Genomic DNA, 16,165 nt, shown 5'->3' with positions numbered 1-16,165 from the left:
TAGTGTGTCCTTTAAAATACATGAAGACCCATTGTGCTGGACTATCTAAATAATCCTAAATGTTCATACTCTGCTTTGTGTTTCCAAGGCTCTTGACAAACACAGTAATTACTCCTCAACCCAAATCCGGAGGATACAATAGTTGTATATTATGATCACCATCTCACAAGGAACAAAGGTATGGAGAAGTAAGTCACTTGTCCAAGATCAACCAGTAAATCAGTGCCAAAGACTGGGTTAGACCTTCTCCTGTGTGTTTCTCCCAGAAACCTGAAGATATATTCCACTCCCCCTTTATTTTAGCCATTTAATTCAACAGATATCAAATACTCCCTCACCTGTAATCATGACCATTCCCCTTCATACTTACGAAAAGCCTTTTACTCTGGGGTATATACATGATGTTTTCTGCTTATATTGATAATGGGTTTTAACATTATTATGCAGGCCCACTGCCAGGAGGAGGAGGGAAGAGGCAGTTGCCCTGGGGCCTGGCAACTCTAAGGGGGCCTGGGTTCCTTTAAATCACCGCAAGACAGTGTCGCGGCCATGGCAGCACAGAGAGCTGGCTGCTCCAGCCCTTCCAGGGGTGCAATGCCACGCTACCACACACTTTGCCCTGGCCCATGGTGGCTGTCGGCCCTGCAGTTAACACGGCATTTCCCGTTTTTTCCTTGATAATTAACTGTTTGCACGGCAGTATCACCCAGAGACACACTGAGGATCAGGACTCCATTGTGCTAGGTTCCATAAAAACACGTAGTAAGAGTCCCTGCTCCACAGACCTTGCAGACCTCTGTGCTGGTCCAAATGGATTTCAATAGGGTTTTGTGTGCGCAAAACGTCTACCTCTGAACAAGAGCTGACACAACCCAGATATTAACAGGTTGTAAAATCTTATGTTTATACACGGTAACAGCTGTTTAATGAGATCACTTTCCACATCTCCATTGGTCTTCTGATTATTCTGATGCAACCAATATGTTTAGGCCCCAGAAAGGGGCCTAAACAACAAAATGCTTTTATGTATAGGGCACAGGCTAAGTATCCATTTTTGCAAAAGACAGATGAGTTCTAGCCAGACACAGCCTGGGCAACACTAGAGGTTTCTACGCTGCTTTGCTTTACCAATAATATTCCCATGAGCAGCTTCTCCCCTTTACACCCAGTCTCATCTCAGAGGCTGCAGACACTATATTTCGCACGCTTATCATTTCAAGTTACTGCAAAGATTTGGGTCCATAATATTTGGGACAAAAACCTAAGGCTCACTTATATGTTAACAAATAGGTGCTTTATTAACAAATGCTCTAGCTTGTATTCCAAGAGAACTGTAAAAGGTTCATGGATAAGCTTGTGTGCCCTCTGCTGGATATACAGCTGGATTGCAGAAAACACTAATTTTTACAGCCGGTCCCCGAGTTATGAATGAGTTACGGACCAAACACTTGGCCGTAACTTGGAATGGTCGTAACTCGGAACCCATTGAGTTACATTGTGACCGCGCTGTTCGTAAGCGCGGATCGTGTTCTTAACTCAGAGCCTGCATTTACGACCGCTTTGGTCATAAGTGCGCATGGACGTAAGTCGAGATGGCTGTAAGTTGGGGACTGACTGTACTTGGTCTTGTAAAAGTTATTTCCACTCCATCTCATCTGATGAAGTGGGTTTTACCCATGAAAGCTCTACTATATTTTTTTTTCCCTAGTCTCTAAGGTTCAATAGGACTACTCATTGTTTCTGAAGTTACAGACTAACACGGCTACCCCTTAGTTTTTTTTCTTGGTAGTAACTATGGGAAATATTTAATTGCCCAGATCAAATAAGCAACAGCTGAAAGAAACAGCCTTCAAGATAGGAAGGACTTGTTTGGTCAGCCTGGAAGAGTAGATTGATCCCTGTAATAGTTCACTGTGGCACTCCTTAAGTGACGCAAGAAGCTGTTTTCTGCAGTTGAGGATATTTTTCTTCTAAAACCAGAAAATGATCAATATCTTATTTTGAAATAGCTATTTTGCTATTTTGAAATAGCGTGTCCACACTGACTGGACGCGGAATCGCATTTAAGGCCAGCTGGAACTGGTTCCTGCATGGCATCAGGTCAGAAGTTACCTTGTGGCCTGGGTGACCAGCAGGGCACCCTGGGAAGGGCTGGAGGCCCCCTATTTTGCAATAAAAATCTACAAAGCACTTATTTCGAAATAGCAATTTCAAAATTGGCGCTACTCCTCGTGGAATGAGGTTTATCAATTTCAAAATAAGCCCTTAGCTATTTCGAATTAATTTTGAAATAGCAGTTGGCTTTTATTTCGAAATAACTTTGTGTGGTAGACATACCCTTAGTCACATATGCTTAATGTAACTATTTATTCTGGCCACAGATGGCACAATGATCTTACCAATAAAATTGGTACATACTGTAGCATTTTAGACTAACTGAAAAAGCTACAAATACTCTGGGCTATTGGATGAGGAAGAAAACAAATGGAGAGTGTGGGGTTAACAGGGGAAAAATGCTTGGTAACCTCAATATGCTGATGGAGACTATATCATAGAATCATAGACTACTAGAACTGAAAGGAACCTTGAGAGGTCATCAAGTCCAGTCCCCCACCCTGATGGCAGGACCAAGCATCATCTAGATCATCCCTGATACGTGTCCATCCAATCTGCTCTTAAATATCTCCAATGGTGGAGATTCCACAACCTCCCTAGACAATTTATCCCAGTGTTTAACCACCCTGACAGTTAGGAAGTTTTTTTTTAATCTAATGTTCAACCTAAACCTCCCTTGCTGCAACTTAAGCCCACTGCTTCTTGTCCTGTCATCAGAGGACAACAAGAACAATTTTTCTCCCTCCTCCTTGGAACTTGAAAGCTGCTATCATGTCCCCTCTCAGACTTCTCTTTTCTAAACTAAACAAGCCCAATTCTTTCAGCCTTCCCCCATAGGTTAAGTTTTCTAAACCTTTAATCATTTTTGTTGTTGTAAAATGCACTTAGACTACAAAGTAGAACACACAGATTTTGTAAATTTTGCCTTTTGCCTTAGCAAGAAAACGAAGGAAAAACCCTGGGCTTTCTATAAGGTTTGCAGCAGTGGTGTTTTGTATAAGGCTGCAAGTATCATCTTGCTTTGTGTGACCTACCAGGCACCAGAAATGGTATCACGGGCCTTTTAACATTTGGTCACTCCTGAAGCCAAAAAACAGTGCTTCGCTAAAAGAAAGTCCTGATCTTAGCAGTATTATCCACATTTTACTGCATCACATTCATGGAAAACTCAGGGGCAAAAGGAACAATACTGGCTATAGATACTTTGGGATTTAGACAAGTGTAAAGTAAAAACTGGTCACAAAAAGCTCCCGAACAAAAGCTGGGTCAATTATTCACAGACCTAGATCATTCAATGGACGACATAAATCAGAGTGGCCTTAATAACCTAATGAAAGATCTGCAGTGCCCTTGCAACCTGTTGCCAACACGTTACAGTCTGTTCACATTGAACAATTAAAAAAAGCCTTCCCTATGTAGCACAGAGGAAAATAAGCATCTTTGATTCTGTTTTGTTGCCTTTTGGTTAAAACCATATCACCAGGACACGGTGAAATTTCACGGCTGGTGAACAGCTTTTTGAAGAAATGATGCAGTCACTGACTTTAACCAATCATTTCCAGAGTGAGTTATCTGTAGTGCAGCCAAACGTGAAACGTCAAGGTTCTACTGCCGTGCATTTCAACCCCTTAACGCAAACAGAAAAATGGTCTTCTTTCTTTGCTCTATTCACTGGAACTGCTAGTGATACCAAAATGAGACAAGGTTGTTTCCATGGGAACAAAATTAGAAAGGCTCTATGCAGAACCTCCAGTTTAAAACAGTAAAAACAATTTCTTTGATGAGAAATTGCACCATGAGTATAAATGGAAAGCACTAACACCTCATCAGCCCTTCACAGTCAGCTTCTATAACGTTGCGTGTGGTTAAATTTATCTTGCAGATGGGGCCAAACCAAAAGTTTTACATTTCACAGAATCAGTATCAGAATATTGTGATCACTGAAACACACTTATAATTTATTCTTGTTTATATGCACCTTAGTCAATGGATTAAAAAAAATACTCTGGAACCCTTAAATTTTGCCTTTAAAACTATGAGAATAGTATTTTAATGTTGTAGTTCACAATTTCAACAGTTTCTTGAGCATTGTTCCCTCTTAATTTTTTCCATGTGCAGAATACATTTTATGTGCACCAAGTCAGGTGACGACGTGCACCAGCAGTAGAAACACTTTGCTGGCTGTGGGCACTTTGCTAATCAGCTGGGCAGATTTAAATCTCTCGTGGGTGGCCACCCAAGCACTCATCTTACAAAGAACAACGGTGGAGTCATTTTCTGTCATCTCATGAGGTAGAACATGATCGATTGTTCACATCACCCTCTATAATTTTTTAAATTCCTAAGATACGCAGCTTTCAGAAGTTTCACCTATGATGAATTGAATGAATAAATGGATGAGGACTTTTAAAATCATCATACTGCTTATCTTTTAGGTAGTATTATTGAAGTCTGGATGTGTTATCTCCCTGTCCTGGAATGACACCTTGACAACTAATCAGCTGTCTAAGCAAGAGTGCATACCATCAGCAGAAAGCGACACTTCGTACACCTTTGCCACCAAATCCAAAGTGTTTTCTCTGACACAAGATAAAGGTTTTGAAGGTGGCAACACACCACCTGTAAACCGTTTTCAAATGTTCTGCAGGCAGTCCCTGAGTTACGCGCATCTGACTTATGTCGGATCCGCAGTTACGAACGGGGTTTTTCTCGCCCCGGAGGACGGGAGCGGCGCGATGCCCAGATGCGCCGCGGTCCCGCCGTCTGCGTGCTCCGGGGCGAGAAAAGCTGCTCCGCGTCTCCCTGGTCTGCTGGAGGGTGCTCCCCCCCCCCCCCCCCCAGCAGACCAGGGAGACGCTGAGCAAAGCCACAGAGCACACAAGCAGCGGGACAGCCCAGACGCGCCACGGCTGTCTTTGCTCCCCGTCTCCCTGGTCTGCTGTCTCCAGCAGACCAGGGAGACGGGGAGCAAAGCCTCGGAGGACGCCGGCAGCGAGACAGCAGGTTGACTCTGCATTGCATGAAAAAATACATTATTTTGTTTGTTTTAAACCAACTGCATATTAATTTCATTTGATGTTCCTTAGTTCTTATGTTATGAGACGGCATAAATACTTCCTTATGACTGGAGTGGAGAAAATAAATGATTTTATAGACCTCTGTCACATCCCCTCTTACCTCTTTTCCAAGCTGACAAGTCCCAGTCTTATTAATCTCTCCTCATATGGCCGCCGTTCTATACACGTAAATATTTGTGTTGCCCAATCATTATTTTATTGCCCAACAAACTAGATTCTTATTAATGTCAAGCTTCTCCAATTTGGTAAAGACTGGTTGTACAATATACATTTTTGCTGTATTCAGAACATACGGCAGCAAGGGGCTGACAGAGGTCTGGCTTCACACTCCTGAAAGGGGCGGGGCTGCAGGCAGTCCCTCTTGTACCACACAACTCCTGGTGCCAGCCAGCCTTTAGTGCAGCTCATGTCATGCAGGGCCAATATTAATGGACCCAGGGTTCTGGCCACTGCCACAGTAGCATCAGCCAGGAGCCCTGGGCCCTTATGAATTGCCAGGCCCCAGTGCATCTGCCCCCCGCATTGGCAAGAGTGTATGGAATTACTCATGATCATAGGTGAAACCTAAAAACCCACTTAAAACGCAATTGTCCCTGAGCACTAAGTTCAAAACACATTACCTCCTTGCTGATTCTCCTCTATAAAAGAAAATACCAAATTTGGGCCCCGATTCAGTAAAGCACGTAAGGATGAGTTTATGGAGTCAATGGAGTCTGATCATATATTGATATTCTTTGATGAACATGGGCCTTGGTGAGCGGTTTGCTACCTTGTATATAATGTGTGCTGAAAAAATCATAAGCAAGTAGATTAACTGTAGATACTAAAATAAGCAAAGTTTAAAACCCAAAGATTAATGAAAAATGAACTTGTTATAATATCCACTTAAAAGCATCATATCCAATATATGTAAACTATTGACGTTTGGAGCCAAAAATATACAGAACCAAAATACTGCTGTATTACTGAATATTACATTATGCACAAACATAATTATAGGTGCCCATTTAGAAGATACAGACATCTGTAATTACATATTGTAATATGCACTACACATTTTTGCAGCCTTGAAGCAATACTTAAAGTTTCAATTAGATTACTGCTTAGAGCAGAAGGATATTATAGCTAACAATTTTACATACAGGCACAAAAAAAATCATGATTGTTCTGTAATCACATCATCGTTTGTTGATGTTCACATTTTCTGAGATTAGCGCCAAACACCATTATTACACAATAGTATTATGAAGGTCATAAGTAATCAACTAATTAGTTGGCTTCTGCAGCTGTTTGCATAGTTATTCCTGTCTTGCAGAATTAAGGGACAGCTAAAATTCTCTGTATAGAAGTCCCAAATTATCTATATTTGACATAAAAACAGTGTTGAAATTTATTAGAAGATTTACCCGATGTTGCTTGGGTCCTTAATTCAAATAAGTTTTGTTTTTCTTCATTAAATCATTGCTCTGAGGTGATGCTGGGATGAGGGGTGCAGAATGAGGGGAAAAATCAACTCCAGCCCTCTGTCACCACAGCTGCTTGGGGCCAGGTGAGAAGTGCCTGTCCATGACCCCTGCAGGCAGAGTCAGGGGAGAGGTGTATGTCCTCCAGCAGGGGGACAGTCACACAGACAAACAGACACACTAACAGATAAACTCTGTGAAATATATAGCAGATAGCTGTCACTTTCTCCATTCCTGCAAGCCCAATGGGATTATTTATGTCCCAGTTCCCATCTCTGATCTCTTGCTGCCCCCTATGGTCACTCTGCAGTATAACTCAGCCTCCTATCCAAGCCCTCCCTTTCTATTTTATGAGAAACATTGAATTGCAAGCACATCCCATTGTCCTGGGAAAACCAAAAACTTAACTTGCTTTAAGTTAGGATAAGAGAAAGCTGTATACCGAATTGGTGATCCTAGCTCTTACCATTTAGGATGAGTTCTTGAACAAAGAGTCTCACAGACACATGGATAGACACACACTTCTAAGATACAGAAGAAGATAATTATTTGCTGAGAAATGCGTGTCTGTTGTCAGGATAATTTTTGAGAGAGCACTGGTTCACCTGTATGATTAGAGCATGAGTCCAAATGCAGTCGTCATACCTTTCTTCAATCCCAGAAGAGGAAAAGTGAAATAAGGAGGCAAAAGGGAAAAGAGGGACAAGAATTCATAATTTTAAAAAATATCCAAAATGGTTTATATTAGTTAGAAAACACCATGTACCTATCTTTTTAAAAATAGTATGTTGCTTTATTTCTTAGGATAAGCTTTGAATATCAATATCCTACCAGGAATCTATTCCTTTCATATATTTACAGGCAAAAAATTAGAATTAACTTTGATTTCTCCTATGCTCGATTAATTTTGCATTTGGCCTACTTTTGTTAACACCATTGATAAAAACAAAACAAAGTTCTCACAGTACAAGCAGTTTGCAACAAACCAACCAGGCCTGTAAATTTTAAGTCTTCTGGGATTTATTTAATTAAAAGAATTCCTGACTCATAATTGAATTGTTTTGGTTAAAAAAAGTGACGCATCAAAGAGTGCCTTATCCACAGGTCTATATTGCTGTTCTAGACTGAGGTTGGAAAACTTTAATTCCTAGCCCATCAGGGCAAACTGCTGGAGTGCCTGGACATTTTGTGTAGCAGGAGCATCTTCAGGCACAGAACTCCTAGTGGCTTCAGTTCACCATTCATGGCCAATGGAAGTGTTGGCCCAGCATGTTATTCGGCCCACACTGCTTCCCGCAGCTCCTACTGACCAGGAAATATGGCGTCATCTTCTGACCCATCAAGCGCACTGCTGATACAGAATTTCCACAATTATTTTCAATTATTTCCAAGGGAATGGACTCCCACACATCCTTGACCAACTGGGCAACAAGACTGATTTTTGGCTTCGTAAGATTTCTGCCTTTTGACAACTTTGCCAGGCATGACCACATCCACTCAGACAACATTTTGTGTACCCCATCTTTAAAGGGTTTGTACAGGCAGGCATCAAACAGTTGTAAATCCGGGTATTACAGCCAAAGTAGGTTGAGTTGTTGTTTTGTTTTGTGGACACGTTTCACCTCATCCATCTTGTATGCCCATAACCAGCAAAAAAGATTTCTTGAGTAGTGTGCCTGGTCGCTTCTTCCACACTTCCGGCCATTCAATAATCCCACTTTCATCCATCCATCCTGCCCCTTTTCTTGTGCACGTATGACGACACCCACAGGAAATTTCATGTTTTTAGGCAAGGTTTTTCTTTTAAAAATAAAAACAGGAGGGATCTTTGATTCATAGGCCAAACATGATAAAACCACTGTAAATGGATCTTTTCATGGCCAGTGGTTTTAATTAAAAGTGTTTTTTATCAACACCAGTTACCATTCTGTTGCTTGGGAGATCAAACGTCATTGGTGTTTTATCCTTATTTCCCATTTGTGACATCTCATATGCATATTGCTTTCCATGTTTTATAATAAACCTTTGGAAAAATTTTATTTTTTTCTTCCAAGTCTCTCTGCAGCTTTTGTGCTATCTTTGTTCACTGACGAAGACAGAGACCACAATGGTTCATGAAGTACGTACACCAATCCACTGCGACAAATATTGATGATTTTACTGGCATGCATTTGTAATCTTTCGACATTTGCAGAACACACAGACAAATTCCAGTTCTAGTGAGGAGGGTACCCATTTTGTTGACATTCAACAACTCAGTCATTGAGATCTTTTTCCAGCCCAGGAAATGAAGCGTACTGTCTTGCTTCTTGGCATGTCTTTTAGAGCTGCAATATTTTTTTGCCATTCTCTTACCTGCTTTTCATTGATACAAAATTCACAAGCAGTAGCACAATTATGTTTGCTTCTGCATATTCAACAATTTTAAATTTGAATACTGCATCACAAGCAGGCTGGTTTTTTTCACCTTTGTTCATTTTAAATACTAGTATGAAAATCTTAGAAAATATTTTGGCTATAGATTGGTATGTCTGTAGCATTAACAGGCTATTTAAATTTTATTACAGATTTCATCAACTCTATGCATTATATTTTCAGATTAGCTAGAGACTTAGGCGTTCCAATCATCAACATGTATGAAGAGACATGGTAGCACACTGACATCAGTGCCATAGTATTATTATTCATTGTACTTTACTGATTGACTTGGAAGGTCTAGCACAGGGATGGACAATAATTTTAGATGAGGGGGCCACTGCAGAAATTTTGGAAGTGGTCTTGGACTGTACCAGAAGGTGCGGGGCCTTGGGCAGAAGGGGCAGGGGCAGAACACTTCCATTCTTTCCTACCCACAGACCCTGATTGGCCTGGGTGTGGAAGGAGTGCATGAAGTCTTCCTCCCCGGCCCCTCCCCCAAGAGAACAGCAAGGTGTTCTGAACAGCTGGCAGTTCCCCCCAGGTGCCCAAACACCTGGTGGTGGGAGTTGACTTTGTGCGTTCTCCATGCCCCCAGGTCAATCAAGGACTAGGGTCAGGGGTAACATGGGAAGATGCTTGTTTCCTGTCCTCGACTTGCAAGGGAGAGCGACGCTGACAGTCAACTGCGAGCTGAGCAGCAGCTGGTGGTTGACTAAGTGTTGCATGCCTCTTGCAGGTCAGGGACGGGGTAGGGCGGGAGGAGACATTGTGCGCTCCCCGAGCCCAGGTTCTGATTGACTACAAGATGCTTGTTCATATCTTAAAAGTGAAACTCAGATACTGATGCCTTACCCTACTCCTCCCTCATCCACAAGAAACAGTTCCAAAGGGGAAAACTCACATTTTTTCCCACGTAAAATACTCTAAATTACAACAAAGCCTTTATAACAGAAATATGAAGTTCACTTGAAAATACCATATTTCTCTGTTGTCATGGCAACTCATCCATAGTATGTTGAAGAAAAGCAGTGAGATCTGTCAGTAATGTGTTTCCAAGGACGAGAAAAGTATAAAAAGAGATTTGTTTCATTTCAAATACGTGTTACCCACAGTAGATGTGAGTATAAAACTCACTTTTATTAATAGTATGGTTATTGCCAGGTTTTCCCTATCATTTGTTGGCTCCAGGAACATCTACCGGGTAAAGCTTTCTTCCTTGCAGTTGAGTGGGTTTGAGATTGAAACCTTTATGCTTGGTAAAGATCAATATTATCTGTTTTCCTAACAACGCATTCCTCCTAACACAATCCGCATTGCTCATGCAAACACTTATAGCCTTAAACAGTAAATAAATAACATAATGGCACAACAGTGTCTTTGGGTTCTATTACAAACAATGCAATCTGGACAAAAACACAAGAAATTGGGGTTTTGTTACATATCTCATCTTTGTCCCTGTAGCTGGGATAATTCAGGTAAAAACACTTCAGGTTTTAAAAAACCACAAGCACCAGGATCATGAAAACAAGTGGGCCGACTGAAGTCAAAGGCGAAAGTCCCAATGACATCAGACCAGCCAAGGTTTAACCCACCAATTAAGCATGACTTGGACATATACAGCTCCTTTGCAGACTGTGCGAGATATCCTGGACCCACTGAAGTTTCACTCTGTATCTTCCCTATCAAATCTCCTTCCATTCTTCCTTCCCACAGACTATAACTGCCAGTGGGATGCTCCAGAACCCCATTCTCTTCTCTTTCAGAACTGGGCATCAGAAGCTGGACTCTCCTGAACTTGACCTGAAGAACTCTCTGCTCTTGCAATACAGAGACCATCTCCTTGATCCTTGTAGGTTTACAATGACAATGGCAAAAGGCTCTTTTTCTCCCATGGCAAGAGCGTACAGCTCTTAGTCACCTCCACGACAGTCCAGCTTCCACTGGCTCAAGGAACAAGCCAACCCACATCCCTATCTAAACACTAGAATACTCGGTGCCTCATTTGCCAATGTTTTCTGTTGGCTAATGCTGATAGTAACCTTAAGATATAATCAATGATAGATGGCATTCTCTTTGTTCAGCATATCACACACATCTAGCTGGAGTCTAGATAAGAATGTCGGAACAGCTTGCTGCCCAACACTGTACAAAGTCAACGGAAGATGCAATGGGACTCAAGTAGCGGTACACATGCAAAGAACACCTGTCTATATATTGAGCTCTCCAAGTCCCAAGGGAAGATTAACCCTCTGGTCACTGAACTGGTCATAGGAGACACAACCAAGGCAGGGGAGGAGAGAGGGCACAAATCAAATGGTCTGTCATATTATCAGTAAACCCTTAATAAGCAAATATCTCCAGCAATTTTAAAATGAAGAACTGGAGGGAAAAATCTTGTTTTACAAAATATTCTTCACCCTTTACTATATTTATGACACTTTATACATTCCGTATAATTATGTCTGTAGTGAAGACTTCATTAACCTACAATTTTTTTCCCTCATTGAATGGTCCTTAATTATTGGTTGCTTAGTCATTTTGGATAAAAGGAGTCCATTTCTCAGACTCAGCCAGAGTTGGATATTTCACCAGACTGTGTTTTAATGTTAGCATCATAACACAGTGAAAGCTTGTAATTTGGTAGCAGAGGGCCTGGTAACCATGGAAATAACGTATATTAAGAGAAAGATATACCCCAGAGTACAGCTTACGTAAAGTGCTAAGTACTCTGATCAAATATGGCAATTAAGAAAATGTTAGGTCATGGTCCATCCCTAGCCATTGTGCTGCCCAAGGCCAAATTCAGTATGTGAGCATCCTCAGTTCTCTGTCCACTCTATCCTTCTTATTGAAACAGGTACTGAGCTTTCACACAAAGGGTTGCTTTTTTAATTAATCTTTCTAGTATGCAGTAGGATTTTTTAAACATACTCTGTCCTTCTTGCATTTCCTTTCTTCTCTTTCCATTCCCCTGTCCTTCATTTCAGCTTTTCATTTTGCTGCCTATCGTGATGGACCTTTTCTCCCATCTTTTTCACTGTTCATTCTCACTCAGCCTGATTTTGTCTATGGTTTCTATTAGGAACAAACAAATAATATTAATACTATATTTTAAATGACTGAGTTTCACAGGCATAATTATGGCATTAGTTAAGATGTATACATACACGTATGTCTACAGAGATAAATGTATGCACACAACAGGAATTTTTAAAATTTCTTATCAGCAAAGACATATGTAAAATATCTAATCATAATCACAACAGTCACTGTAATACCATTAGGATATAATATACTATTGGTTAGGGATGTGAATGGTTAACCAATGGCCCAGCTGAGCTGGTGCAGCTCCTGTCCACTGTGGGCATTGTGGGTCTGTGACAGGCCAGGCCCCGCTATAGCAGTCCATTGCATTGTGGACAGGCGGAAGGGCGGGGAGCTCCAGCCCTACCAGAGCAGCCTCTGCTTGCAGGAGGCCCAGCCTGGCTGGAGCAGCCCCAACTGCAGCAGAGGGGCCAGGCCTGCTGCACCACAACACAGGTAGAGAATGCTCTATCCCAGTACCTAGTGGGGCTTGAGCAACCCCCAGCCCACCCTGTTTAAGTGGTTAACCCGTCACATAAGGTTTAATCAGTTAAATGATAAAACAAGATTGTTACATCCCTACTATTGATACCACTAAGGACCTTTGTAACCACACAGATATTTTGTCATCTGTTGACTTATGGACCTTTCAGTGGAGTTACGCATCTTGACCACCAAAAATTAATACTGGCAAGAAACAATCAGCAAGGATGCAAAAATAAATAAAAACCATGCGCCACAGCTGCAACTTTATTATGGCTGTGATTTCACCAGAGTAAAATATGACATTAACATGGGAAGATGCACAGTGTGCAAAAAAGAAATCATCTAAAATGTATTCCATTTACATTGGTGACCTCTACTCTCAAAAATCCCAGCCCATTCCATAATGGTCTTCAAGTCAATTTAAATGTAAATATTTGAAAACACCGTCTAAAAATGTAACAGTATATTTTGATCTTATTAAAATTGTCTGGGATTGCAGATGTGTCAACCATATATTGTAACAGCCTTTAGTGCTACTTCCTCCTCATTTCCTCTCTTCTTTGTGTACTCTTTTCCCTCACTTTTTCAACTTGTCACATTTACCCTTCCAAAGAAGTATTCTAATCAGCAATAGTATGACGGTTTGTACTGAACCATGACAAATACTTACACCTCATACCAAGAGACTTATTTTTCCTTTATATGTGTAAATGAGTATGAGTGATTAAATAATGGCATGCATCATGCTTTACACACTATGCCACCTAAAACTGAAGAAAATTGAGATTAAAACAGTATGCAAATCATGGTTTCATAATAACACTGCTTTGTTCTTGTTGTGGGGATGCCACCAAACCTTTATTTCTTCATGATTTATATGTTAACATTCTGTGTGTCTCATTATTTATTACATTTAGAAGAGAAAGTATCCAGTTCTACAAAGAATTCTTATTGACTGAATGAATCTTATTCATATAGCCTCATCCTGCAAACCACTGTGGGTGTAATCAGGAGTCTGCCAGCAAAAAGCAGCTTCCAGGAGCCAGTTTTACTCAGTGACCAGAATTTTTCACGGAGCTCAACATTCTCTCTCTCTCTTTCGGAAGACAGAGGGAGGTGGGGGCAGAAAGGAAGGTTACTACAAGAGCTGTGGTGGAAGTTAAACAGAATGGTTGACAGAACAAATTAACAGATTATTTTCTTTCATAAATATTAAGGAGAGAGAAATTCTGTGCTGAATTTTACAAAAATTTCAGTGTAATATAACTTTGCATTTACTCATATGTATATATTTTAGGTATTAATTCTTCTTTCTGTCCTTTAGAACAGTCAGAAAAGATTTTAACTGAAAGTAAAATAATTTTTTAATCTTTACTGCCCTCTTGTGGCATGCAACTGTAGGGAAAAATGATTTTTCCTAGATCAAATGTAACTTAAAGAACCACTTTCCATTTGGAATATTGTTTACAAAAAAAATACACGTAGTTTCCGATAGAGTATACGGTCCCTAAACAGCTATGCCATTTTTGTGGTTTTACATCACGTTACTCTCTTTTTAAAACTGTTGTTCTCTCTCTTTGCTGGTGTGTTAAATCATCATACAAAGAACAAAGGACAAGTAAATAAAGGATCAATTACTGGGAAAAAAAGCAACGAAAGGTTGGGTATGGGGCATAGGTCACATCTTCCCCTAATACAAAGTTGATATCAGAATCAAATGCATACAAAGGAAGGGCCCGTTGGATGAGGGTATATTTGTCCAATTTCTCTTGAGAGGAGGCGTGCAGGCCACTCATCTGCTGTTAACCCAAACAGACCTTTTTTAAAAATGGTTTGCCCCCTGTCCGGTACGGAGACAAAACTGGATGATGTTTTATCCAGTCTCACAAATAGGGGATGCTATTTTGAAGAACATACAGCTCCACTCTCACCAGTGTGACCTTGCGACCACCACAAGCACGAGATCATGCTAAAAGGGGCAGAGTAGCATGCCCTTCAAAATGGTGTCCTCTGTGCAGTGTGACCTCCAATGCATGTCCATGGAAGCAAAGTCACACAGGCAGGACACTGTTCCAGGTGGTACCAGAATGTCTGGCATTCTGGGTATGCATGCATGGCCCCCTTCACAGGAAGGGTGTGAAGAACAGAGCTTGGGGCAACGGACTTGCTCTGGACATTTAACTGGGTGTAGTGATGCCAGGGGAAGTCAAGATTTCAATCTTTACAAGGCAGATTCCAGATACCCCTTTGATGTAATTAACATTGTTTAATATGTTAACAGTAAATAAAGTTGCAACCAGCTGACTTTACTTTGTCCTCAGTCTTTACTGCCTAATTACCATGTCTTCTACAAACCAGGAGTGTCTATAACTAGACAGAAAGCTAATTAAATGAGCTGTCTGGGGAAAATATTTAGAAATTATTGCAGAAATAGCCTGTAAGACAATATGCAGCAGTACTTAACAACAACAAATGTGATTATACTGCAGTGTATACTATCAAAACTCAATAGGAGCAGCAACTCCATGAAGGTTCACAATAAAACTATTTTTATAAAATTCACCCTTTTTTAAATTATACAAATTCTTACTAATTTACAAACACTGAACCACTCAAAAGAAAGCAGGGTTTGATTTAAGCAGAAAATGAACAATATCCAAGTATTGAAATGATTATCAATGATAACTTGTTGAATATGGACAAAGAAAAAAAATGTTTTGCAAAACTTCTTAATGGAGTTTAGTGGGAAATCTTGAATTAATACTTACTGCTCCAATGCCAGCCCCAAATTACCATGGGGCAAGCAGGGCACCAGAAATTCTGTTACTGGTTTATATGACTATCAGTTTAGACCTAGGAGCAGTGTCCCATGCCAAAGACACATGTAATTATTTTGAAGACAGGCTAGATGTATTTTTCCAATGATGATTAAAAAAAATGCAAAAGCACACAGAACCCTACATACAAATGCCAGTTTCATCTACTGGGTAGGACACCTTTCTCTCATACTCTAAAGCTGCTCTTACCAGACTCCAGTAATTTTATAAATGCTAGTGTTTGTGCTGTTTAAGGCAAATATTGTAGACTCAGTCTCAGAGCATTCCCGACTGTGATTTTGTTATTTATTTTCCGTTTCGAAGCAGTACACATCTTAAGGAACATAGTCTCCCTTGTGGTCTGCTCCTGCTGTTTCTTTTCCATTCCAATCTTGTAAATTTAGTAATGCAACCTCCCCATCAGTCCTATGAAAACTGATTGCTTAGACAATTATTTCCAAGGAGAGAACGTAAGTGGTGATTACTTTGCAGAATGGTTTATACAATGACGATTTTGAGGGTAGGTTCCTCAGGGATGCTAAACTATTGACAGCAGCAAGTAAAATATTTCTGGGCAAGAACGAGGGAAGGGGTGTGTAATTATTGGTTTATAGAGAAAAGAAACACAGAAATCAAAGGAGCAATGCCTCTGCAAATCAACTCAGGCTGGGATAAAAATGGCATTCTTGGGAGTTAGGTTACCAGA

The 16,165-nt window shown here is 40.6% G+C and overlaps 1 protein-coding gene across 2 annotated transcripts in view; it reads right to left on the bottom strand.

Annotated features, from left to right (window-relative positions):
* Positions 1-16,165, bottom strand: part of PRKCA (protein kinase C alpha) — a 347,315-nt gene that overhangs the window by 45,555 nt on the left and 285,595 nt on the right. The gene's annotated exons all lie outside the window — the stretch shown is intronic.

Source organism: Pelodiscus sinensis, chromosome 20 (assembly GCF_052426305.1).
Source record: "Pelodiscus sinensis isolate ZL-2025 chromosome 20, ASM5242630v1, whole genome shotgun sequence".
NCBI lineage: Eukaryota > Metazoa > Chordata > Testudines > Trionychidae > Pelodiscus > Pelodiscus sinensis.
This window is presented reverse-complemented; position numbering and strand designations above follow the sequence as displayed.